Source organism: Procambarus clarkii, chromosome 50, assembly GCF_040958095.1.
Source record: "Procambarus clarkii isolate CNS0578487 chromosome 50, FALCON_Pclarkii_2.0, whole genome shotgun sequence".
Lineage (NCBI taxonomy): Eukaryota > Metazoa > Arthropoda > Malacostraca > Decapoda > Cambaridae > Procambarus > Procambarus clarkii.
In genome coordinates, this window is record NC_091199.1 from 32258210 (window position 1) to 32284696 (window position 26487).

The window sequence follows — 26487 nt, forward strand, 5'->3', positions numbered from 1 at the left end:
CTGTGGTTCCTGTTCCTCTTCATTGTCTCCCACTTTCTGTCCAGTAATCTCGCTTACAAGATTCTCTTTCTGTTCATATTTCTAATGTTTCTCCTTGTATTGTTCCTTCCTTGCCTCCGTGGAGAGTCCCCCTTCCCAAGTTTTGTACGTCCTTGACTTGTATTGCTAAAGCCTTTACCCCTCCTACAATTCTGAAAAGCCTCTTCCTTGAGCACTTTTCTTCGCAATCCCACTCTATTTCCATCTTCACCGATGGGTCTAAGTCTGCAGACAGTGTGGGCTACTCTGTTGTTTTTCCTGACCGTACTTATATGTGTCGCCTCCCTTCGGAGGCTAGCGTCTTTACGGCAGAACTTTATGCTATTCTTTATGCTCTTCTCTTGTTTTCTCATTCTCATTCCTCCTTTGTGGTTGTAGTTGACTCTCGTAGTGCCCTCATGGCTCTAGGGTCCTTTAATCCTGTCCATCCGGTGGTCATCGAGATTCAACATTGGCTGTTTCTTATTTCTAGTAAATTTAAATCAGTAGAGTTTTGCTGGGTTCCCAGCCATATTGGTGTTTCTTTCAATGAGCATGCGGATGCTGCCGCTAAGGAAGCTATCCATTCTTGTCCCATCTCCAGTAAAGGTATTCCTTATTCCGACTTTTATCCTGTTATTCATTCTTCCATTCTTGCTCGTTGGCAGGGTTGTTGGTCCTCTGTGGTTGGTAACAAGCTGCGTACTCTCAAACGTAGTGTGTCCCCGTGGCCTTCCTCCTGCCACCGTAACCGGCGGTGGGAAACTGCTTTGGCACGGCTGTGGGTTGGTCATACTCGCTTAACCCACGGTCACTTAATGGAGCTCGCCCTGCTCCTTATTGTCCGAATTGCGTTGTCCCTCTTACAGTTGTGCATATCCTTGTTGAATGTCCTGACTTCCAGGACGAGCGTGTGTCTTGCTTTCCTACCGTTCCTCGCGGTCACTTGTCCCTCGATAGAATTCTAGGTGAATTGGATACTTTTGATATCGTTCGCCTTATGCGTTTTTGTTCTCGTATTGGCATTCTTGGTGATATTTAGCGTCCTCTGATTATTTCGCACTTTGATGGTGCTACATAGCCTTCCCGGTTTGGTGCCTTCTTTTAATAATTACCTTACCTTACCCTCCATCCGACATACCCAAAGCAACTGTACCTGATGTGTCGCCGGTTGACTAGATACCACCAGCTAACTACCTAGTTTAAATGCTGGCTTCTTGTTCAAACTCCAGGATTCGCTCTAAGTATTACATCATGCCCCATATATAAGGGTTTGCCGGCATCCAGCACACCAGACTACAGTTCCAGTGCTCTCACCTGTAACATCTACTCTCGCTTCCCCGGGTGATTGTAGATGCGCACAGCTTTTGGTGCACTACTTGTACCTTTGTTGTTAACGTAAAATTTCACTTGAATATATATCTCACTTTGATCTTGTGTAAAGCCAAGTGACTACGGATTTTGCTTTTATTAATTACTAGCAGTACCTGGCCACGCGTTGCTGTGGCTCATGCGTTGCTGAGCTACAGCAACCTTCCTTGTCCCCCAGTCCTCTCCACCAATCCCGCCTCACCCGTTTACTCGGCCACCCAACCATACCCCACTCCACCGCCCCCTCGTCCTCCCCACCATTCCCCACTCCACCAACCTCTCTTCCTTCCCACCATGCCCCACTCCCCTGTCCCTTTGTTCTCCCCACAATTCTCCATTCCCCCACCCCCTCATCCCCACCATCCCAAACTCCCCCGTTCCATCGTCCTTCCCCACTATTACCCCTCCCTTGTTCCCTCGTTCTCCCACCATCTCTCACTTCCGTTCCCTCGACATCCCCACCATTCTCCCCTCCCTTGCCCGATGCCTTCCCAGATAGTCTGATGTTCCCATCAGAAAATTGGGAACATCAAGTGATCTGATGTTCCCATCACTGAAATATAAGAAAAACAGTTAAAAAATGAGATTAAAATATCAAAAAACTATAATCACAAAATGAATAGTATGGTAAACAACACAGCTCAATTCCAACGCAATTCTCACAAAATTATTAAATCAAAATGAAAATAAATCAAAATCTATGAAAATTCAATTTATCAATGCAATCAGAAACATTAAAATGGAATTTTAACATTTAGTATAGCATGTAAGCTTAGGGCCCGCGCAGGAATATCCCTGCAAAAAAAAAAAAAAAAAAAAAAAGTATAGCATGTGTGTTACTCCTACATGCAACAGATGGCGCTGTTGTCAAGAAAAGCATAGTTTTACCTGTCATAGGTGTGGCATTTATACTTATACTTACGAAACGAACGGTATGGTAAGCAGCACAGCTCAATTCCAACACAATGTCACAAAATAATTCAATAAAAAATAAAATAAATCGAAAGCTATGAAAACAAAATTTATGAATGCAATCGGAAACATTGAAATAGAATTCATGACATATTTAGTATAGTGTGCATGTTGCTATTATGTGCAACAGATGGCGCTGTTTTTCAAAAACGCTTTACCTGTCACAGGGGTGGCATCTACATAGTAGGTATATAAAAAGACACGCCTATTCGAATGCAACATTGTGTAAAAATTTCAAAGCAATCAATGAAGAACTTTTGGAGATTACATCGTGTGTTGCTCTTATGTCCACCAGATGGCGCTGTTCTTAAAAAAAACCAGTTTTTTCCTGTCACAGTTGAGGCATTTATATAGTAGATTGGGTGACAGTGGTGCTGAAAGTGTCAACAGTGTTTCTCGTAGTGTGTGATAGTGGTGTTGGAAGTGTCACCAGTGTTTCTAATGGTGGTTGATTTTAGTGCTGATAGTGTTACTAGTGTTTCTCATGGTGGGTGATTGTGGCGCTGTTAGTGTCACTAGTGTTTCTCATTTTGGGTGATATTGATGCTGGTAGTGTTACTAGTAATTCCCATGGTGGATGATAGTGGTGCTAGTAGTGTGACATGAGTTTCTCATAGTGGGTGATAGTGGTGCTGGTTGTGTTCCAAGTGTTTCCTATATTTGGTGATCATGGTGCTGGTGGTGTCACCAGTGATTTCTGTGGTGGGTGTTAGTAATGCTAGGAGTGCCACTAGTGTTTCCCATGGTGGGTGATATTAGTGCTGGTAGTGTCACTAGTGTTTCCTGTAATGGGTGTTAGTCGTGCTTTTACTGTTATCAGTGTTTCACTTAGGGATTGACAGTGGTGCTGATAGTGTCACTAGTTTTTCTCATGGTAGGTGATAATGGTCATGGAAGTGTCAACAGTGTTTCCAATGTGTGTAATAGTGGTCTAAGAAGTTTCACTAGATATTTTCAAATGATGACTGATAGTGTGATGGTAGTGTCACCACTGTTTCATGTGGTGAGTGATAGTGGTGCGGGAAGTGTCACCAGTTTTTCCCATGGTGTGTGATAGTGCTGCTGGTGTTGTCATCAGTGTTTCCTTTGAAGGGTTATAGTGAAGCTAGAATTGTCACCAGTGTTTCCCATGGTAGGTGATAATGGTGCTGGTAGTGTCACCAGTGTTTCCTTGGTGGGTGATTGTGGTGCAGGTAGTGTCATCAGTGTTTCCCTTAGTGAGTGATAGTGGTGCTGGTAATGTCACCAATGTGTCCTGTGTTGGGTTATAGTGGTGCTGGTAGTGTCACCAGTGTTTCCGATGGTGGTGATAGTGGTGCTGGTAGTGTCACCAGTGTTTCCCAAGGTGGGTTATAGTGTTACTATTAGTGTAACCTGTGTTTTCCTTGTGAGTGATATTGGTGCTGGATTTTTTTTTTGCAGGGATATTCCTGCGCGGGCCCTAAGCCTCTGGCTGGCCCACTAAGTTTTGCTTGTTTCTGTTTTACTTGAGCGGAGTATGAGTATTTATGACACGTATGGTCGCTTCAGTAAGATTTTGCCATTTGTGTTTAACAACTTCTTGTGCTCTGTTGAATCTAAGTTGAAATCTTAAGGTGCTGGTAGTGTCACCACTGCTTCTCGTGGTTGGTGCTGTGTCACTAGTGTTTCCCATGGTGGGTGATAGTGGTGCTGTAAGTGTCACTAGTGTTTCCATGGTGGGTGATAGTGGTGCTGTAAGTGTCACTAGTGTTTCCCATGGTGGGTGATAGTGGTGCTGTAAGTGTCACTAGTGTTTCCCATGGTGGGTGATAGTGGTGCTGTAAGTGTCACTAGTGTTTCCCATGGTGGGTGATAGTGGTGCTGTAAGTGTCACTAGTGTTTCCCATGGTGGGTGATAGTGGTGCTGTAAGTGTCACTAGTGTTTCCCATGGTGGGTGATAGTGGTGCTGTAAGTGTCACTAGTGTTTCCCATGGTGGGTGATAGTGGTGCTGTAAGTGTCAGTAGTGTTTCCCATGGTGGGTGATAGTGGTGCTGTAAGTGTCACTAGTGTTTCCCATGGTGGGTGATAGTGGTGCTGTAAGTGTCACTAGTGTTTCCCATGGTGGGTGATAGTGGTGCTGTAAGTGTCACTAGTATTTCCCATGGTGGGTGATAGTGGTGCTGTAAGTGTCACTAGTGTTTCCCATGGTGGGTGATAGTGGTGCTGTAAGTGTCACTAGTGTTTCCCATGGTGGGTGATAGTGGTGCTGTAAGTGTCACCATGGTGGGTGATAGTGGTGCTGTAAGTGTCACCATGGTGGGTGATAGTGGTGCTGTAAGTGTCACCATGGTGGGTGATAGTGGTGCTGTAAGTGTCACTAGTGTTTCCCCATGGTGGGTGATAGTGGTGCTGGAAGTGTCCCATGGAGGGTGATAGTGGTGCTGGAAGTGTCACCATGGTGGGTGATAGTGGTGCTGGTAGTGTCACTAGTGTTTCCCCATGGAGGGTGATAGTGGTGCTGGAAGTGTCACTAATGTTTTCTCTGGTTGGTGTTAGTAGTACTGGTAGTGCCTCTTGTGTTTCCCGTGTTGGGTGACAGTGGTGCTGGAAGTGTCACCAGTATGCCTCATGGTGGGTGAAAGTGGCGTTGTTAGTGACACATGGTTTCTCATTTTGGGTGAAAATGGTGCTGGTAGTGCCACTAGTGTCTTTCATGGTTGATGATAGTGGTTCTTGTAGTGACATAAGTGTTTCTCATGGTTGACAATAGTGATGCTGGTAGGATCACTAGTGTTTCCCGTGGTAGGTGATAGTGAGCTGGTAGGGTCACTAGTGTTTCACATGGTGGGTAATAGCGGTGCTGATAGGGGTGACTAGTGTTTCACATGATGGGTAATAGCGGTGCTGATAAGGGTGACTAGTGTTTCCATAGTTTGTGATAGTGGTGCTGTTAGTGTTACCTATGTATCCCATTGTGGGTGATAATCGTGCTGGTAGTGTTACAAGTGTTTCTCACGATGGTTGATATCGGTGCTGGTAGTGTCAATAGTGTTTCCCCCTGGTGGGTGACAGTTGTGCTGAGTAGTGTAAATTGAGACGTAGACCGTGCGCTACACCTTCAGCAGGTGTTCAATTGCACACCCGAAGCAAGTAAATGCGTGGTCTACCTCTCCGGGGGTCCCAGGCTTCTCCAACAGCATACATGTGCGGTGTCGCGGGGTGGTTGTATGTCACGGAGAGTGGCCGGGTGTGTGTCTTGTGGGGGGATTGTGTCACTGTGGTAAAAGTGTAAGTATAAGAGCTTGTGTGAATGTTGAGTAGTTGTAAAATGAAAGTGTGTGAGTAAGTAGTGTAGATTTAAGCGTGTGGTGATATATAGTTAAATAAATGTATGTTGGAAAAAGGAGGATATGTTGAGGGCGGGCTTCTCCCATGTGGGGGTGTGCCCAGAAGATTGAGTTTTTTTTTTTAGGTGAATGGTTAGGGAAAGGTGTGTGAAGCAGGTGAGGAGGAGGGAAGGAGAGGGGAGGGGATGGGGGATGGGAGGGGAGGGGTAGGGGGAGTAAAGAGAGCCAGCCAGGGGATTTGACTGATACTGTGGCTCACACGCTCGTGTCTGTTGTATGTAAGAAGTCCAGGTGGAAGAGTGAAGTGTATATATTTTACCAAAAACGAATAACATTCTCACCAAAATCTTCGCCGGTGGTGTCAGCCTCCGATGTCTTCATCAGCAGGTGTAAAAGCTGCCATTAGTTTCATGTCAAACACGAGTGGGTGTTCCTTGTGTGACATGCCGCAGGCAAGTGAGTTGTGAGCCAATGACCCCTAATATTTTGTAAACTAAGGAAGTCCCCCCCTCTCACCCCCACCCTTCAGCCTAGACCGGTAAAGAGTGGCACATAGCAGCAACATGACTCACGTAAAATTGCATAACCACATGACTGTGGGGAGCGAGCGTTTGGGCGGGCTACCAATTTGATCTGTGATCTGTGACTGACTGAGGTAGATGAGGTGTGAGTGAGGGGTTATAATATTTTTGTAAACAAGGGGTGGGCCTCCTCACTCCCCCTACTTCCCATCCTGCTCCTTCAGCCTACATACAACTTCCACATGGTCCCCCATGTCACACGCGTCATAGCCCGCAGGAGGTAGACACACACACACACACACACACACACACACACACACACACACACACGGGTCGGGAGCGAGCGTTCAAGCAGGGTCACCTCTTTGATGTCTGTCATGTGACTGAGGTAAATGACCAAAATACCTCTCACCATACCCCCCTACTCGAGAGGAGGGTTCTCGTGTGTTTACATCAGAGAAGCTGCCACTCCTGCCTGTCTCCTCACCTAATCGGTCGTGGCACTTACATGCATGTCTATGTATTCATAACAAATAAGTAGATATGGGATATGTAAGTAGATATGTAATGTAAAAAAAATATCTCTCTAATATGGGAGAATTTACATTCCCCCAAGTATTTTTTTTTTTTACATTACAGAGTATTAAAACAATTTAAGGATCATTTAAGCAGTACAGCCAATGTCATCATACAACCATTCTGTTTCATAGCATTCATACACCAAATAGTGAATACATCTTCTTTCTTTCTTACTATTTCTATTTCACCTTCAGACCTCATGTTTTGTGTTTACTCTGCATTACCCACTATTTTAACGATAAAGGCTCTTTTAAGCAGTTCAACACATCAAAATACTTGTTCTGTTTTATACCGTCACTCTATCAAATAGTAGCTGACTAAAATGTTATTTGAAAGTGGTGTGAAACGCTGTAGGAAAATCGTAAGTAAACACTATTTCAAAAAGATAAAGAATTGACTGAAAGAATCTCCCAAGGCATGTTACAGTCTTCAGTCCACTCTTACTGATTGACTTACGAAAAACTTTAAACTAAACTGGAAATGTACACACAAGAAATGATTCCCACATTCAGTAAACACCTACTGATTTGGCTGACTGAGACAACATATAGACGGTCTTGATGATTGCATTATTACTTTAAAGATGATAAACTTTAAACTAAACTGGAAATGTAGACACAAGAAATGATTCCCACATTCAGTAAACACTTACTGACTTGGCTGACTGACTGACTGACTGAAACAGCATATAGACGGCCTTGATGATTGTATTATTTTCCGTTTTAAGATGTAAAACTTTAAACTAAGCTAAAGAATGTACACACAAGAAATGATTCCCACATTCAGTAAACACCTACTGACTTGGCATTGACAACATATAGACGGACTATACAGGTTTACTTTAAAATGATATTTGGATGAATAAAGTATTAAGAGTGGAACATATTCTGTAGGGAACATAACCACATTGGACTGATGTAGTCTAACCCTTAATGACACTGTTGACACGTGAGGGGGCTAGGAGAGACAACCCGCTGATTAGACGATGACGGCAAAGCCAGGACGCGAACGCTAATGAGACAAATGTCACACACGGCGCTAAACGTCTCAAGGTTGTCTTGCCCATCATCATCGGAGTCAAGGTCAGACGGTCTGAAACTGACTCATTGTCTAAGAGAGACCATATACGGACTTGATGATTATTATTATTAACTTTTAAAAATGGAAAAACTTAACACATAAGTTTGATGGTAGAAGCTAATTAAAGAGTGCTAAATATCTGATTAATTCGCTCTACCACTAAGATGATGGAAATGCTCATAATTCTTCTCACTCAGGTAGTGATGTCTAAAGCGGGAGCATGGCTGGATATAACGCTCTAGCCCTCCAGGTCCCATTAGAACACTATAAGGCCGCTGTTAGTGAGGCTTTTTTATTTCCTAAAGTATTTACTCCTCGATTGGTAGCAACAACATTGCAAGCAGACAAACGGTGGGTTTATTACCTGTGAATTCTGGAGTGAATAATAAGTTTACAGACACCTATCTGGAATTCATCATAAAGGGAGTGAATGGTCAGCTGGTGGGCTTATCATCTATTGCTTTGGAGTTGTCTATTGATCTAACTGAAGAGGACGGAACAACGCCTTTAGGAGATGCTAAAATATCTCATTAGTAAAAGGATTGTCGCAAAAATCTTTTCAAATCTGCTAATGTGTATTTAAAACGAAATATAAAGCTGCTATCTACGATTTCAGGGTGTAAGGCTACGGGCGTTATGGTAAAGTGTCTCAGTTTTTTGTTAAATTGCGTTGATCCTAGCAAAATTGAGGTCGGTATTTTACTTATGCCTCAGCTGGAGAGAGTGAGAGAGAGAGAGAGAAGCAGTGGATAACAGATATGAAACGAGTGATGTAAATACCTGCTTCAAACTAATGTTGGATGTTACATCGGTTATTGAATACGTTTTGGATAATGTAGATATTTGAGTGCGTCTTGAACTTCAACCTGATAAATAGCTTGTTCTCAGTGATAATGAAAAGCTAATTTTAAATATAATATCAAGTCTACACATCTATGGGTGGATAGGGTATTGCCTTATCCTGAAGGTTTATTAGCCATTAATAAAGCTGTGCTGCAGAACAACTCTCCTATTACGTATATTTTTAATAAAACTTTATATAAAACATATATAGGGTACGAGTCAACGCTCGATATTAGCAGTTATTGAATAAAGTATTAAGAGTGGTGAATATTCTATTTTCATTGTACCGCTATGATAACAACAGTCTCTGTTTTTTGCTTACCTAATGAGGGGTAACAGTTGGAGAGGCGAGCTGTCTTCTCGCGAGAGAGAGTGGATGTCTGGCCGTGTGACGCTAACCAGGTGACATCGACACTCGGCGCTAAATGCCCCAAGGCCCGCCCGGCTCCTTATTCACATTCTAGTTGTACATAATAAAGCGTCTCTTTTTTTAAAATCGAGATGATGCTAGCAAAAATTGAAGCTAGCTATTTCTCTATTGCGTCAGCTAAAGAGAGAGAAAGAGAGAAGCAGCGGGTTGGCAGATATGAAAACGAGCAATGTAAATACCTGCTTCAAACTAATGTTGAATGCTTCATCGGTTACTGAATACATTTTGGATAATGTAGACCTTAGAGTATATGCCTTGAACTACAACCCGGTAAATGGATAGTACTCAGTGATAATGAACAAGCTAATTTTAATATAATATCAAGTCTACACGTGTTTATGATTTTTCCACATTGCGTTGCATTGTGTGTACTTACCGAGTTGTGCTTGCGGGGGTTGAGCTCTGGCTCTTTGGTCCCGCCTCTCAACGGTCAATCAACTAATGTATAGGTTCGTGAGCCTACAGGAACCTATACATTAGTTGATAGGTTCCTGAGCCTACAGGAACCTATACATTAGCTGTCTACTAATGGCAGCTCTTACACCTGCTGATGAAGACATCGGAGGCTGACACCACCGGGGGAGACTTTGGTGAGAATGTTATACGTTTTTGGTGAAATATAAATATATATACATACATCACTCTTTCACCTGGACTTCCTACATACAACAGACACGAGCGTGTGAGCTACAGTATCAGTCAAAGCCCCCGGCTGGCCTGTAATGGGTGTTAGTGGTGCTGGTATTGTTACCAGTGTTTCACTTAGGGAGTGACAGTGGTGCTGGTAGTGCCACTAGTGTTTTTCATGGTAGGTGATAATGGTGATGGAAGTGTCAACAGTGTTTCCAATTTGTGTAATAGTGGTCTGGGAAGTGTCACTAGATTTTTTCCAATGATTGACAGTGGTGCTGGTAATGTCAACAGTGTTTCCTATGGTGGATGATAGTGTTAAGGGTAGTGTCACCAGTATTCAACATGGTGGGTGACAGTAGTGCTGGTATTGTCATCAGTGTTTCCCCTTAGTTTATGATAATGGTGCTAGTAGTGGGACTACTGTTTCCTGTGGTGGGTTATAGTGGTGCTAGAACCGTCATCAGTGTTTCCCATGGTGGGTGATAGTGGTGCATGTAGTGTCACCAGTGTTTTCCATGGTGGGTGATAGTGGTACTGGTAGTGCCACTAGTGTTTCCCCTATTGGGTGATAGGTATTCTGGTAGTGTTATTATTGTTTTCTATGGTGGATGATAGTGGTGCTGGCAATGTTATCAGTGATTCCATGGTGGGTGATAGTGGTGCAGGAAGTGTCTCTATTGTTTTGTATCTTGGATGATATTGGTGGGTAGTGTCACCAATATTTCAAATGATGGGTCATAGTGGTGCTGGTAGTGTCACCAGTGTTTCCCGTGGGGATGAAAATGATATGGGAATGTCACTAGTTTTTTTCAGTATTTTATAATAGTGATGCTCGTGGTGTAACAAATGTTTCCCATGGTGGATGATAGTGGTGCTGGTAGTGTCTCTAGTGTTTCCCATGGTGTGTGATCGTGGTGCTGTAGTATCACCAGCGATAGCAGGAGACGCGACATCAGCGATCCACTATACATCAAAAAGTCAACACCAGCAATTAACAGCCAAATAAAGCATAACTATATTTTACCCACTTCAAGACCCCGAACCAACATTGAAGCAGCAAGAGAAAGTATGGGCAAATAGGTCTTCTGTAGTTACTTCCATTCTTATGTTATCATTCCCAATTTATACCCACCTCACCCAAAACTTTTTTCATATCACCTCGCCCAAAACATATATAAGCACGATGTATGTTATGTGTATACCAGTCTTTGAAAGTGTAAGAAGCCTTACAAAACCCTTTTAGGTGTCAGACCAGGAATAAAAATGTACAAAAATCATTTTGGAGAACAAATTTTTCAATTCCCTCGACAGTGAAGAAAAACGTAAGAAATATTGAGAAGATTCGTGTTAGAATTATAAATCTTATCCTTTCGGTCATATTCAACAGCATATGTTTACAGGAAAGACTGGTACCTTTATATATATAAATATATATATATATATTATATATATATATATATATATATATATATATATATATATATATATATATATATATATATATATATATATATATGTCGTACCTAGTAGCCAGAACGCACTTCTCAGCCTACTATGCAAGGCCCGATTTGCCTAATAAGCCAAGTTTTCCTGAATAAATATATTTTCTCTGCTTTTTTCTTATGAAATGATAAAGCTACCCATTTCATTATGTATGAGGTCAATTTTTTTTATTGGAGTTAAAATTAACGTAGTTATATGACCGAACCTAACCAACCCTACCTAACCTAACCTAACCTATCTTTATAGGTTAGGTTAGGTTAGGTAGCCGAAAAAGTTAGGTTAAGTTAGGTTAGGTAGGTTAGGTAGTCGAAAACAATTAATTCATGAAAACTTGGCTTATTAGGCAAAATTGGGGCTTGCATAGTAGGCTGAGAAGTGCGTTCTGGCTACTAGGTACGACATATATATATATATATATATATATATATATATATATATATATATATATATATATATATATATTCTAATAGGGGGTATAGGTGTTGTGTTGGTTGTCTCTTCAGAGGTTGCATGGCGTTTCACTTTCCTTCTTATGATGTCTTCGACGAAACCATTGGAGAAAGCCGTTGTTGACTAGGACCTGCCTTACCCTACAGAGTTCTTCGTCGACTTGCTTCCATTCTGAGCTATGGCTGAGAGCACGGTCGACATATGCGTTAACAACACTCCTCTTGTACCTATCTGGGCAGTCGCTTTTGGCATTTAGGCACATTCCTATGTTCGTTTCCTTAGTGTAGACTGCAGTGTGGAAACCTCCACTCTTTTCCATGACTGTTACATCTAGAAAGGGCAGCTTCACATCCTTTTCCATCTCACAAGTGAAACGCAGCACAGAAATCTGCTCAAATGCCTCCTTCAGCTCCTGCAGATGTCTGACATCAGGTACCTGTGTAAAAATGTCGTCACATACCTGCAGTATATGGCCGGTTTCATGTTCATGTCGACTAAGACTTTTTGCTCGATTGGTACCCATGTAGAAGTTTGCAAACAGGACACCTAGGGGAGAACCCATGGCGACCCCATCTACTTGCTTATACATGTGCCCATCCGGGCTCAAGAAGGGTGCCTCTTTAGGATGTGAGGATGGTGGCTGTGCCTGCGGAGGGGCCTGCTGGGAGTGGTGTGGCGCTGCCTATCTCGAAGCGTTCGTGGCGGGCTTGGAGTGCGTCTCCCTTCGTGGTGTGCCCTTGGGAGATGGTGGAGGAGTATGGTGCTCTGGTGTACCCCGCCATGGATGATGGTGCGGTGAGGGTGCTGCCGAAGTTGCTGCCTGTGCCCCCCCTCCCCGTCTCCTGCGTCACCTGCTGTTGAATCTCCGTAGTGGGGGGTTGCCCCTGATGATCGGGACCTCGTCGTGGTGTTGCTGAAAGATGTGCGCCGGGGGGACTCGGCTCCTGTGCCCTGTGGTGGGGTCGATGCCGCACCTGCATTTCCTGCAGTTCCCCCTCCTCCCCCGGTCTTGGGGAAGCCTAGTCCCGACTGCTGGGGTCGTGCCCTGTGAGGGTCCGGTGTTGGGCCCTTATCGGGATGCCCGGGTGCTTCGATCCCGTGGTGCTTGTCCACTGTCTGGATGTCGCGGGTGAAGGAGTTTGTTTATAGGGTGCCGGATAAGATGTCTCAGCCGAGGGCACCGCCTGGTGGCCGGGTGCCCGATGACACGTGGGTGATTTGGGAAGCGTACTGTTTGCGCTTTCTGATATACAAGTTCCCGGAGAAGTATTAGTTAATGTCTTGCGCACAACGCTGCCGCCATGAACTCGACACCCCGCCCCATGGAGCAGGGTGTCTCCCTCTAACGTCCACCTCTGTTTTCGTCGCCACTCCTCTCTCTACAGCTCACACATCTAACACTTTTTGACTTTCTTCTCCTTAACGTCAACGCGTCTCCCTACATCTGTCCTGGTGCAGTAAACTGTCCTGGTGCAGAGGGTAAACCCTTCATACAAACTGCACCTATTCTCAGGAAGAAGAAGAAGTGTGACAAGTGTCTCTCATGTTGGGTGATAGTGCTGATGGAAGTGTTACTAGTGTTTCTCATGGTGGGTGATAGTGGTGCTGAAAGTGTCAATAGTGTTTCTCATGGTGGGTGATAGTGGTGCTGAAAGTGTCAATAGTGTTTCTCATGGTGGGTGATAGTGGTGCTGAAGGTGTTAATAGCGTTTATCGTAATGTGTGATTGCGGTGCTAGTAGTGTCACCAGTGTTTCCCCTGGTGGGGATTAGTGTTGCTGGTAGTGTCAATAGCGGTTCCCATGGTGGGTGATAAGTAGTGCTGGTAGTGTCACCAGTGTTTCCCATAGTGGATGATAGTTGTAGTGTCACCAGTGGTTCCCATGGTGGGTGATAGTGGTGCTGGTAATGTCACCTGTGTTTCTCATGGTGGGTGCCAGTGGTGCTGGTAGTGTTACTAGTGTTTCCCATAGTGGGTGGGTGATAGTTATGCTGGTAGTGTTGCCAGTGTTTCCCATGGAGGGTGATGTAGGTGTTGATAGAGTCAATAGTGTTTCCCAATGATGGTGATAGTGGTGCTGGTAGTGTCACCAGTGTTTCTCATTGTGAGTGATAGTGGTGCTGGTAGTGTCACTAGGGTTTCCCGTGGTAGGTGATGGTGGTGCTGGAAGAGACTCTAATGTTTCTCATTGAGGGGTGGTAGTTGTGCTGGAAATGTTACCATTGTTTCGATCGTGGGGTTATAGTGGTACTTATATTGTCACCAGTGTTTCCCTTTGTTGGTGATGATGGTGCTGGTAAGGTCACTAGTATTATTCATGGTGGGTGATAGTGGTGCTGTTAGTGTCACTAGTATTATTCATGGTGTGTGATAGTGGTGTTGGTAATGTCACTAGTATTATTCATGGTGTGTGATAGTGGTGTTGGTAATGTCACTAGTATTATTCATGGTGTGTGATAGTGGTGTTGGTAATGTCACTAGTATTATTCATGGTGTGTGATAGTGGTACTGGTAATGTCACTAGGTATTATTCATGGTGGGTGATAGTGGTGTTGGTAATGTCACTAGTAATTATTCAGGGTATGTGATAGTGGTGCTGTTAGTGTCACAAGTATTTCTTATGGTGGGGTGATAGTAGAGCTGGTAGGGCCACTAGTGTTTCACGTTGTGGCTGATAGGTGGTGCTGTTAGTGTTTCCAGTGTATTCACCTAGTTGTATTCATGTAGTTGTATTCACCTAGTTGTGCTTGTGGGGGTTGAGCTCTGCTCTTTCGGCCCCGCCTCTCAACTATCAATCAACTGTTTCTACTACTACTACTACTTTTTTTTCCACCACCCCTCACCCCCCAGGAAGCAGCCCGTGACAGCTGACTAACTCCCAGGTACCTATTTACTGCTAGGTAACAGGGGCATAGGGTGAAAGAAATTCTGCCCATCTCTTCTCCCCGGGACCACAGGATCACGTGTACAGCGTGCTGTCTGCTCGGCCACCCGGCTCTACAAGTGTTATCCATTGTGAATAATAGTGGTGCTAGTAGGGCCACCAGTGTTTCTCATGGTGGGTGATAGTGGTGCTGGTAGTGTCACCAGTGTTTCTCATGGTGGTGTGATTGTCGTGCTGGTAGTGTTACTAGTGTTTCTCATGGTGGGTGATAGTGGTGCTGGTAGTGTCATCAGTGTTTCTCATGGTGGGTGATTGTCGTGCTGGTAGTGTCACCAGTGTTTCTCATGGTGGGTGATAGTGGTGCTGGTAGTGTCACCAGTGTTTCTCATGGTGGGTGATTGTCGTGCTGGTAGTGTCACCAGTGTTTCTCATGGTGGGTGATAGTGGTGCTGTTAGTGTCACCAGTGTTTCTCATGGTGGGTGATTGTGGTGCTGGTAGTGTTACTAGTGTTTCTCATGGTGGGTGATTGTGGTGCTGTTAGTGTCCCCTACGCTTTTGGTCAGAGGTCATAATACTTACCCATGTAGGGAGTTTTCCATTCTTTTCCAGAGCACAAAGAATTGTAGCTCTGTAAGTATTATCTAGTCTTAGTAAAACACCTCTTGCTCTTATCCTCCTCATTTATAAAGTACCGAGTATACTAATTCCTACATTCCTTTGTATCATCTCGAACCATTTTCGAGATGATACAATAGATAGATGATATTTTGTTTCGCTATTCATGATTTTATTAATCAATTTAATTCTTGTAACCTTTCGTTATCCTGATCATTAATTCCACACAGGATAGTTTAAAGTTGCCAGTCTTGCCACGTCACTTATTCACAATGTTCAGACTTCCTGCCTTCCTCGCCAGTCCAGAGGAAGAGCTTTGGTACCCTTATTTGGGCTACCAAAGCCGAATTGATGACACTTTACCACTGAATACCACATTTCTCCCCTCTCAAGATGCCACTAAATCTGAATTCATAATTAATTTTAGAGCACCTGTTAGAAAACGACATAATCACTCCTTAGATGAATGAACAACATCATATTGCAGATAAGACCCTGGCAGCCATGAAGTTGAAGATCGAGTTAGCCAACATAGAGCGCGAACGTCAGAGGGAAACTCTCCAGGTAACAGAACGGGAATCTGCCCTGTAGAGAGAACAAGCTGCCCTCCAGAGGAAACAAGTTGAACTCCAACTTGTTTCATGAACATGTTCCAGCATCTAGATTCAACATCAATGACAACAACAATACGTGCTCAAACATATTGTCGCCTAGACAGTTCACCTCCACCCTCCATCCGCCCCTCCGTGGGTGCCTCGTTGCCGTGGTGAGGGGCTCACGTACACCTCCCTGGGACAGGTGTGGGTTGCCTGTGCCCCCTCTTCTGCCCCCTCTTTGGGTGGTGTTCGTGCTGATGGCACCATGTAGGGGCCTTGTGAGCCATCGGACCACTCGCTGGAGGGGTCGCCTGTGAGAGGCCGCTCTGTGTGGATGGTTGGGTGTCCAGGCTAGGGCGATAGGGGGACTGGGGTCCTTAGCACCAGTTTGGGAGAATGAACGAAGTAGTAGGACTCCCCTGTTGAAAAGGGGGAGCACCGCTGGGACGACACACCCTTCCTGCAATGGCCCGCGCTCGGCCTCCCTGGCTGCCCTGGTAGGTGGTATCCCTTGGTTCCGGGTCCCATCCCTTATATATTGGTTTGCTATATGGATGACGACTTGACTACTCCTAACCAGGCTCATGAGGTGGGCGACCAAGCCCCCTGAGTCAGACCGTCCTGGATGACAGGGATCTGTAGCCTCCGCTACAGAGCCCGGTTTAGGCCCAGACCGGACTCTTCCTCCCTGCTCCCCTCCCTCCTCTGTGGTTGGGTCGAGCCCCAAGCTGCTGTGGTGACCGTCTCGTCCCCTGTGCAAGGCTCCATCTCTTCTTGTGACTACTGCACCTTTCGACCCGTCTCTCTCTACGGGTTCTCAACACCGTACCCGCCCACGGCCGCTCTCGTATGCTCCCTTCCCATCCTACTTCGTTTCATGCTTTGTTTGGTCCTGCTACATGGACTAAGTACTTTGACCTCCAACCTTTGGTCTCACCTCCTCCTGACGATTTTTTCCCTTCATAGGCATTTTGTCGATTCCGTGGATCGATTCCTGTCACCTTCAACCCCACTCGTCTTGGTACACGTGTCGTTGCTGCTCCTTCTCAGGATGCGGCCAATCGCTTGGCCGCCTTATCCTGCCTTGGCAAAACCCCTGTTTGCGTCTCGAAGAAACGCTTGGTTGAATGCCAGTGGTGGGCACTGTTCTCCCTCCCGCACCATGTTGGGACTGGTGTTAGGGATCTCAGGGACTGCCACGAAGATATCAAGCATGTCCTCGAGGCCCAGGGTCATTCTGTCCTCCAGGTGGATACATTTACTCGTCCCCCCTCGTGGTCATCGCCGTCTGCCTCTTCGAGTTGTGAAGGTTACCTTTGATGGTAGGACCCTTCCATCCTCTGTTATTCTTGCTTGTGCCAGGTGCTCCGTTCAGGAGTATATTCCATCTCCTTGGCTCTGCAGTAAGTGCTGGAAGTTTGGGCATGGTGCCCTCAAATGCTCTAGTCCTGTCTCTCTGGCCCCTGTGTGGAAGCGAGGGTCACTCTAAGTTGGAGTGCACTTCTCCCCAGGCCCGCTGCCTCAATTGCGGTGAGGCCCACCCTACCTTCTCCCGTACGTGTATTCGTTATAAACTTGAGGCAGCTGTCCTCAACTTGAAGCACCGGGGCCGTTTATCTTTTCCTGAGGCTCGGCCCCAAGTTCATCGTCTCCCCTCTTTCGCCGGTGTCTCCTATGCTCGCGTGGTGCGCTCTTCCTCTCCTCGTCCTTCCCGCCTTCCTCAGTCTCACAACCGTTTCCGAGCCTTAGACCCGGACATGCCCACCACCACCTCCCTGTTTCCCTCCGTTCTGTCCCGAAGAGTCCCCCTCCTGGTTCTCTGTCTAGGGCTCCCCTTCTTTCTACCCAGTCTGTCACGTCTCCTGTGTCTTCTATTTCCTCTCCTAGTCCTCCTTCCCGTCCTTCTCCGTCTCTTGGCTCTCCACGCCGCCTGACTGTGCGGGCCGACGTCCATCGCTCTCCTGATGGTTGTGTTGTTCGCTCTCGCTCTTCTTCTATCGAGACACTGGAGTCTGTTGCCCAGTACGTTGCTGCTGGGACGCCTGTATCTTTGAGTCAGAAGCGGAAACCTGGTTCCTCTCCTTCCTCCTCCCCTGTCGGTAAGAAAGCTTCGCTTTCTTCTTCACCCCCCTATCTCTGATTCTATCGTTCCTTCCCCTCCTGCTTCAGTAGTGGTGCCCCCTGTTCCTACTGTGGGGTTTTCTTTAGTCCCCGGTTCCATCTCGGTTACTGCCTTGCTGAGGTGCGCTCCCCTCTTTCTGCCCCCCCCCCCCCCCCTCCTCCCATTCCTTCTCCTCCAGACCCTGCTCGTCCACCTCTGGTCCGTCCTCCCGCATCTTGCCCTCGTTCTTTACTCAGTTTACCCATGCCCCTTAACCCTGACTTCGGTGACCCTGATCCTGACTGTGTTTTTTAGCATGCTGTGTTCCTTCTTTACCTTTGTTTCTTCTTTGCTCTCTGTTACTCTCCTCTCTCTCTTTGCTGATGTCTTTTCTTCAGTGGAACATCCGTGGATTTTACGCCAATTTCCTTGACCTCCAACTTCTCATTTCACAGTTTTCGCCCCTTTGTGTCTGTCTCCAGGAGCCGATGCTTGGTTCTCGTCCTGGTCGCTTCCGTGGCTATTCTTTTCTCTTTCTATTCTTTTCTTTCTCTAAGGGAGCCGGTCGGCCGAGCGGACAGCACATTGGACTTGTGATCCTGTGGTCCTGGGTTCGATCCCAGGCGCCGGCGAGAAACATTGGGCAGAGTTTCTTTCACCCTATGCCCCTGTTACCTAGCAGTAAAATAGGTACCTGGGTGTTAGTCAGCTGTCACAGGCTGCTTCCTGGGGGGTGGAGGCCTGGTCGAGGACCGGGCCGCGGGGACACTAAAAAAAAAGCCCCGAAATCATCTCAAGAATCTCAAGATAACCTCCCCCCCCGATAGCTGGGGTCCATAATTCTTCTGCTCTCTTGATTCGTTCCGATGTTCCCTTTGTCCCGTTACTTGTTTCCTCGCCTCTCCACTGTTCTGCCGCCCGTGTCTTTGTGCGTAGATGGTACACGGTTTGTTCCATTTATCTCTCCCCCCACTGTCCCACTTTCTCTTCCCGATCTTAAACACCCTCCTAGACTCCTTGCCAGACCCTGTGCTCCTGCTGGGTGATTTCAATTGTCGTCATGCCCTTTGGGGTGATGTGCTGACAAACACCCGGGGTCGCCTCCCTGAACCTTTCATCCTCTCTTCTTTCCTGTCCCTTCTTAATTCTGGTGAGCCCACTCATTTGGACTCTCGGACTCGCTCCCTTTCTTGTCTCGATCTTTCTCTGTGCTCGTCATCCCTTTCCTTAGATTTCGGGTGGCGAGTCCTTGATGACCTGCGAGTCCATGGCAGTGACCATTTTCCTATCCTTGTCACTTTTTTCTCCTTTCGCCCTCCTCTCTCCTTCCCTAGGTGGCGGTTTGCCGAGGCTGACTGGCGCCTCTTTACTCTCCATGCTACTATTTCTGACCTCTCCGTTTTACCTTTCCCTCGGGCCCTCCTTCTTTTTCACTGTCTTTGATGCTGCCCTCCACTCTATTCCTCACTCTTCCTCTCGGGGAACGTGGAAGTGCATTCCCTGGTGGAGTTTGGACTGTGCTCGGGCTGTCCGCTGTAAGCGTGCAGCCTTGAAGAGACATCGCCGCCGGCAGACGGTTGAGTCTTTTCTTTTGTTTCGGAAGGCGAGTGTGGTGGCCCGTAGGACCATCCGTACGGCTAAACGTGCTTGCTGGGCGTCTTACGTCTCCACCGTTACGTCCGAAACTCCTCTTCCACTGGTCTGGAAGTGTATCCGCAAGATTGCGGGTAAGTTCGTTCCCGATGTCTCACTATTCCTTAGCCTCCATGGTGCTCTTGTGGTGGACCCGTTGCAGGTTACGACCGAACTGGGTTCCCATTTCTCCTCTGTTAGTTCTGATTCTCATCTCCCCCAATCCTTCCTTCTTCGTAAGCCTCTCCTTGAATCTCGTCCTTTAAATTTCTGTACTTATCTTCACCTTCCCTATAATGATCCCTTCTCTCTCTCTGAACTTGTATCTGCCCTAGCCCTTTGTGGTTCTACGGCAGCGGGCTCTGATGGCATTCATTATGAAATGCTTCGCCATCTCCCTCAGTGCACGTCTCAGTATTTACTGAGTCTGTACAATCGGGTCTGGGAGTCGTCGTCAGTCCCTGAAGGCTGGCTCGATGCTGTTGTCCTCCCTGTTCAGAAACTAGGGTCTTTCGGGTCATCCCCCAAGGACTTCCGCCCTATTGCCCTCACGAGATGTGTCTGCAAGCTCTTTGAACGTATGGTCAACGTTCGTTTGATGTGGTTCTTAGAACACTATCACCACCTCTCCCCTTCTCAATTTGGGTTTCGCAAGTGCCGCAGCACAACAGATGTCCTGGTGAACTTGGAGGTCTATATTCGTACTGCTTTTGCTGCGAAGACCTCCGTTGTTGCCGTCCTTTTTGACCTGGAAAAGACTTACGACACTACCTGGCGGTATCATATTCTGTCTCAACTTCATTCTTTTGGCCTTCGTGGGAACCTCCCTCTCTTCCTCCGGAGCTTCCTCTCTCGTCGTTCCTTTCGTGTGCGGCTTGGTACTGCTCTCTCTGCCCCTTTTCAGCAGTATGAGGGTGTACCCCAGGGTAGTGTTCTGAGCACTACTCTTTTTCTAGTTGCCCTCAATGGTCTTCTTTCCTCTCCTCCTTCTGGCGTATTCTCTGCTCTCTATGTTGATGATCTCACCCTTTGCTGTCGGGGTGATGATTCCCCTCTCCTTCAACGGCGGCTTCAACTTGCGATTGATGCCGTGTCGTCTTGGGCCACTGATCATGGCTTCAAGTTCTCTGCGTCTAAGACTTATGCTATGACTTTTACTCGGAAGCATGTCGTTCTTCGTCCCTCTTTGTCACTTTATGGTCATCCCATTGTGTACAGTGATTCCGCGAAGCTTTTGGGGTTAGTCTTTGACACTCGTTTGTCTTGGTCAGCCCATATCTCTTACCTACGAGTTGAATGCTCTAAGTCCCTTAACCTCCTTAAGGTTTTGTCCCATACTTCTTGGGGAGCGGATAGGCGCACGCTCCTCTATTTGCACTCCTCTCTCGTCCTGTCTAAACTCGATTATGGTTGCCCTGCATACTCTTCTGCTTCTCCTTCTACTCTTCGCCGTCTTGATGCTTTGCACCATACTGGGTTGCGTCTCAGCTCTGGTGCCATTCGTTCGACTCCCGCCCTTAGTTTGTATGTTGACACTGGCTTTCTCTCTCTTCAGGACCGCCGTGATCGCTACTGTCTTCGCTATCTTGCGCGGTCCTTCCAACATCCTTCCTCTCGCCTCTGTCGTGCATTGACTTTTCCTCCTCCTGTGGTTCCTGTTCCTCTTCATTGTCTCCCACTTTCTGTCCAGTAATCTCGCTTACAGGATTCTCTTTCTGTTCATATTTCTAATGTTTCTCCTTGTATTGTTCCTTCCTTGCCTCCGTGGAGAGTCCCCCTTCCCAAGTTTTGTACGTCCTTGACTTGTATTGCTAAAGCCTTTACCCCTCCTACAATTCTGAAAAGCCTCTTCCTTGAGCACTTTTCTTCGCAATCCCACTCTATTTCCATCTTCACCGATGGGTCTAAGTCTGCAGACAGTGTGGGCTACTCTGTTGTTTTTCCTGACCGTACTTATATGTGTCGCCTCCCTTCGGAGGCTAGCGTCTTTACGGCAGAACTTTATGCTATTCTTTATGCTCTTCGTCTCTTGTTTTCTCATTCTCATTCCTCCTTTGTGGTTGTAGTTGACTCTCGTAGTGCCCTCATGGCTCTAGGGTCCTTTGATCCTGTCCATCCGGTGGTCATCGAGATTCAACATTGGCTGTTTCTTATTTCTAGTAAATTTAAATCAGTAGAGTTTTGCTGGGTTCCCAGCCATATTGGTGTTTCTTTCAATGAGCATGCGGATGCTGCCGCTAAGGAAGCTATCCATTCTTGTCCCATCTCCAGTAAAGGTATTCCTTATTCCGACTTTTATCCTGTTATTCATTCTTCCATTCTTGCTCGTTGGCAGGGTTGTTGGTCCTCTGTGGTTGGTAACAAGCTGCGTACTCTCAAACGTAGTGTGTCCCCGTGGCCTTCCTCCTGCCACCGTAACCGGCGGTGGGGAAACTGCTTTGGCACGGCTGTGGGTTGGTCATACTCGCTTAACCCACGGTCACTTAATGGAGCTCCGCCCTGCTCCTTATTGTCCGAATTGCGTTGTCCCTCTTACAGTTGTGCATATCCTTGTTGAATGTCCTGACTTCCAGGACGAGCGTGTGTCTTGCTTTCCTACCGTTCCTCGCGGTCACTTGTCCCTCGATAGAATTCTAGGTGAATTGGATACTTTTGATATCGTTCGCCTTATGCATTTTTGTTCTCGTATTGGCATTCTTGGTGATATTTAGCGTCCTCTGATTATTTCGCACTTTGATGGTGCTACATAGCCTTCCCGGTTTGGTGCCTTCTTTTAATAATTACCTTACCTTACCCTCCATCCGACATACCCAAAGCAACTGTACCTGATGTGTCGCCGGTTGACTAGATACCACCAGCTAACTACCTAGTTTAAATGCTGGCTTCTTGTTCAAACTCCAGGATTCGCTCTAAGTATTACATCATGCCCCATATATAAGGGTTTGCCGGCATCCAGCACACCAGACTACAGTTCCAGTGCTCTCACCTGTAACATCTACTCTCGCTTCCCCGGGTGATTGTAGATGCGCACAGCTTTTGGTGCACTACTTGTACCTTTGTTGTTAACGTAAAATTTCACTTGAATATATATCTCACTTTGATCTTGTGTAAAGCCAAGTGACTACGGATTTTGCTTTTATTAATTACTAGCAGTACCTGGCCACGCGTTGCTGTGGCTCATGCGTTGCTGAGCTACAGCAACCTTCCTTGTCCCCCAGTCCTCTCCACCAATCCCGCCTCACCCGTTTACTCGGCCACCCAACCATACCCCACTCCACCGCCCCCTCGTCCTCCCCACCATTCCCCACTCCACCAACCTCTCTTCCTTCCCACCATGCCCCACTCCCCTGTCCCTTTGTTCTCCCCACAATTCTCCATTCCCCCACCCCCTCATCCCCACCATCCCAAACTCCCCCGTTCCATCGTCCTTCCCCACTATTACCCCTCCCTTGTTCCCTCGTTCTCCCACCATCTCTCACTTCCGTTCCCTCGACATCCCCACCATTCTCCCCTCCCTTACCCGATGCCTTCCCAGATAGTCTGATGTTCCCATCAGAAAATTGGGAACATCAAGTGATCTGATGTTCCCATCACTGAAATATAAGAAAAACAGTTAAAAAATGAGATTAAAATATCAAAAAACTATAATCACAAAATGAATAGTATGGTAAACAACACAGCTCAATTCCAACGCAATTCTCACAAAATTATTAAATCAAAATGAAAATAAATCAAAATCTATGAAAATTCAATTTATCAATGCAATCAGAAACATTAAAATGGAATTTTAACATTTAGTATAGCATGTAAGCTTAGGGCCCGCGCAGGAATATCCCTGCAAAAAAAAAAAAAAGAAAAAAAAAGTATAGCATGTGTGTTACTCCTACATGCAACAGATGGCGCTGTTGTCAAGAAAAGCATAGTTTTACCTGTCATAGGTGTGGCATTTATACTTATACTTACGAAACGAATGGTATGGTAAGCAGCACAGCTCAATTCCAACACAATGTCACAAAATAATTCAATAAAAAATAAAATAAATCGAAAGCTATGAAAACAAAATTTATGAATGCAATCGGAAACATTGAAATAGAATTCATGACATATTTAGTATAGTGTGCATGTTGCTATTATGTGCAACAGATGGCGCTGTTTTTCAAAAACGCTTTACCTGTCACAGGGGTGGCATCTACATAGTAGGTATATAAAAAGACACGCCTATTCGAATGCAACATTGTGTAAAAATTTCAAAGCAATCAATGAAGAACTTTTGGAGATTACATCGTGTGTTGCTCTTATGTCCACCAGATGGCGCTGTTCTTAAAAAAAGCCAGTTTTTTCCTGTCACAGTTGAGGCATTTATATAGTAGATTGGGTGATAGTGGTGCTGAAAGTGTCAACAGTGTTTCTCGTAGTGTGTGATAGTGGTGTTGGAAGTGTCACCAGTGTTTCTAATGGTGGTTGATTTTAGTGCTGATAGTGTTACTAGTGTTTCTCATGGTGGGTGATTGTGGCGCTGTTAGTGTCACTAGTGTTTCTCATTTTGGGTGATATTGATGCTGGTAGTGTTACTAGTAATTCCCATGGTGGATGATAGTGGTGCTAGTAGTGTGACATGAGTTTCTCATAGTGGGTGATAGTGGTGCTGGTTGTGTTCCAAGTATTTCCTATATTTGGTGATCATGGTGCTGGTGGTGTCACCAGTGATTTCTGTGGTGGGTGTTAGTAATGCTAGGAGTGCCACTAGTGTTTCCCATGGTGGGTGATATTAGTGCTGGTAGTGTCACTAGTGTTTCCTGTAATGGGTGTTAGTCGTGCTTTTACTGTTATCAGTGTTTCACTTAGGGATTGACAGTGGTGCTGATAGTGCCACTAGTTTTTCTCATGGTAGGTGATAATGGTCATGGAAGTGTCAACAGTGTTTCCAATGTGTGTAATAGTGGTCTAAGAAGTTTCACTAGATATTTTCAAATGATGACTGATAGTGTGATGGTAGTGTCACCACTGTTTTATGTGGTGAGTGATAGTGGTGCGGGAAGTGTCACCAGTTTTTCCCATGGTGTGTGATAGTGCTGCTGGTGTTGTCATCAGTGTTTCCTTTGAAGGGTTATAGTGAAGCTAGAATTGTCACCAGTGTTTCCCATGGTAGGTGATAATGGTGCTGGTAGTGTCACCAGTGTTTCCTTGGTGGGTGATTGTGGTGCAGGTAGTGTCATCAGTGTTTCCCTTAGTGAGTGATAGTGGTGCTGGTAATGTCACCAATGTGTCCTGTGTTGGGTTATAGTGGTGCTGGTAGTGTCACCAGTGTTTCCGATGGTGGTGATAGTGGTGCTGGTAGTGTCACCAGTGATTCCCAAGGTGGGTTATAGTGTTACTATTAGTGTAACCTGTGTTTTCCTTGTGAGTGATATTGGTGCTGGATTTTTTTTTTGCAGGGATATTCCTGCGCGGGCCCTAAGCCTCTGGCTGGCCCACTAAGTTTTGCTTGTTTCTGTTTTACTTGAGCGGAGTATGAGTATTTATGACACGTATGGTCGCTTCAGTAAGATTTTGCCATTTGTGTTTAACAACTTCTTGTGCTCTGTTGAATCTAAGTTGAAATCTTAAGGTGCTGGTAGTGTCACCACTGCTTCTCGTGGTTGGTGCTGTGTCACTAGTGTTTCCCATGGTGGGTGATAGTGGTGCTGTAAGTGTCACTAGTGTTTCCCATGGTGGGTGATAGTGGTGCTGTAAGTGTCACTAGTGTTTCCCATGGTGGGTGATAGTGGTGCTGTAAGTGTCACTAGTGTTTCCCATGGTGGGTGATAGTGGTGCTGTAAGTGTCACTAGTGTTTCCCATGGTGGGTGATAGTGGTGCTGTAAGTGTCACTAGTGTTTCCCATGGTGGGTGATAGTGGTGCTGTAAGTGTCACTAGTGTTTCCCATGGTGGGTGATAGTGGTGCTGTAAGTGTCACTAGTGTTTCCCATGGTGGGTGATAGTGGTGCTGTAAGTGTCAGTAGTGTTTCCCATGGTGGGTGATAGTGGTGCTGTAAGTGTCACTAGTGTTTCCCATGGTGGGTGATAGTGGTGCTGTAAGTGTCACTAGTGTTTCCCATGGTGGGTGATAGTGGTGCTGTAAGTGTCACTAGTATTTCCCATGGTGGGTGATAGTGGTGCTGTAAGTGTCACTAGTGTTTCCCATGGTGGGTGATAGTGGTGCTGTAAGTGTCACTAGTGTTTCCCATGGTGGGTGATAGTGGTGCTGTAAGTGTCACCATGGTGGGTGATAGTGGTGCTGTAAGTGTCACCATGGTGGGTGATAGTGGTGCTGTAAGTGTCACCATGGTGGGTGATAGTGGTGCTGTAAGTGTCACTAGTGTTTCCCCATGGTGGGTGATAGTGGTGCTGTAAGTGTCACTAGTGTTTCCCCATGGAGGGTGATAGTGGTGCTGGAAGTGTCACCATGGTGGGTGATAGTGGTGCTGGTAGTGTCACTAGTGTTTCCCCATGGAGGGTGATAGTGGTGCTGGAAGTGTCACTAATGTTTTCTCTGGTTGGTGTTAGTAGTACTGGTAGTGCCTCTTGTGTTTCCCGTGTTGGGTGACAGTGGTGCTGGAAGTGTCACCAGTATGCCTCATGGTGGGTGAAAGTGGCGTTGTTAGTGACACATGGTTTCTCATTTTGGGTGAAAATGGTGCTGGTAGTGCCACTAGTGTCTTTCATGGTTGATGATAGTGGTTCTTGTAGTGACATAAGTGTTTCTCATGGTTGACAATAGTGATGCTGGTAGGATCACTAGTGTTTCCCGTGGTAGGTGATAGTTGAGCTGGTAGGGTCACTAGTGTTTCACATGGTGGGTAATAGCGGTGCTGATAGGGGTGACTAGTGTTTCACATGATGGGTAATAGCGGTGCTGATAAGGGTGACTAGTGTTTCCATAGTTTGTGATAGTGGTGCTGTTAGTGTT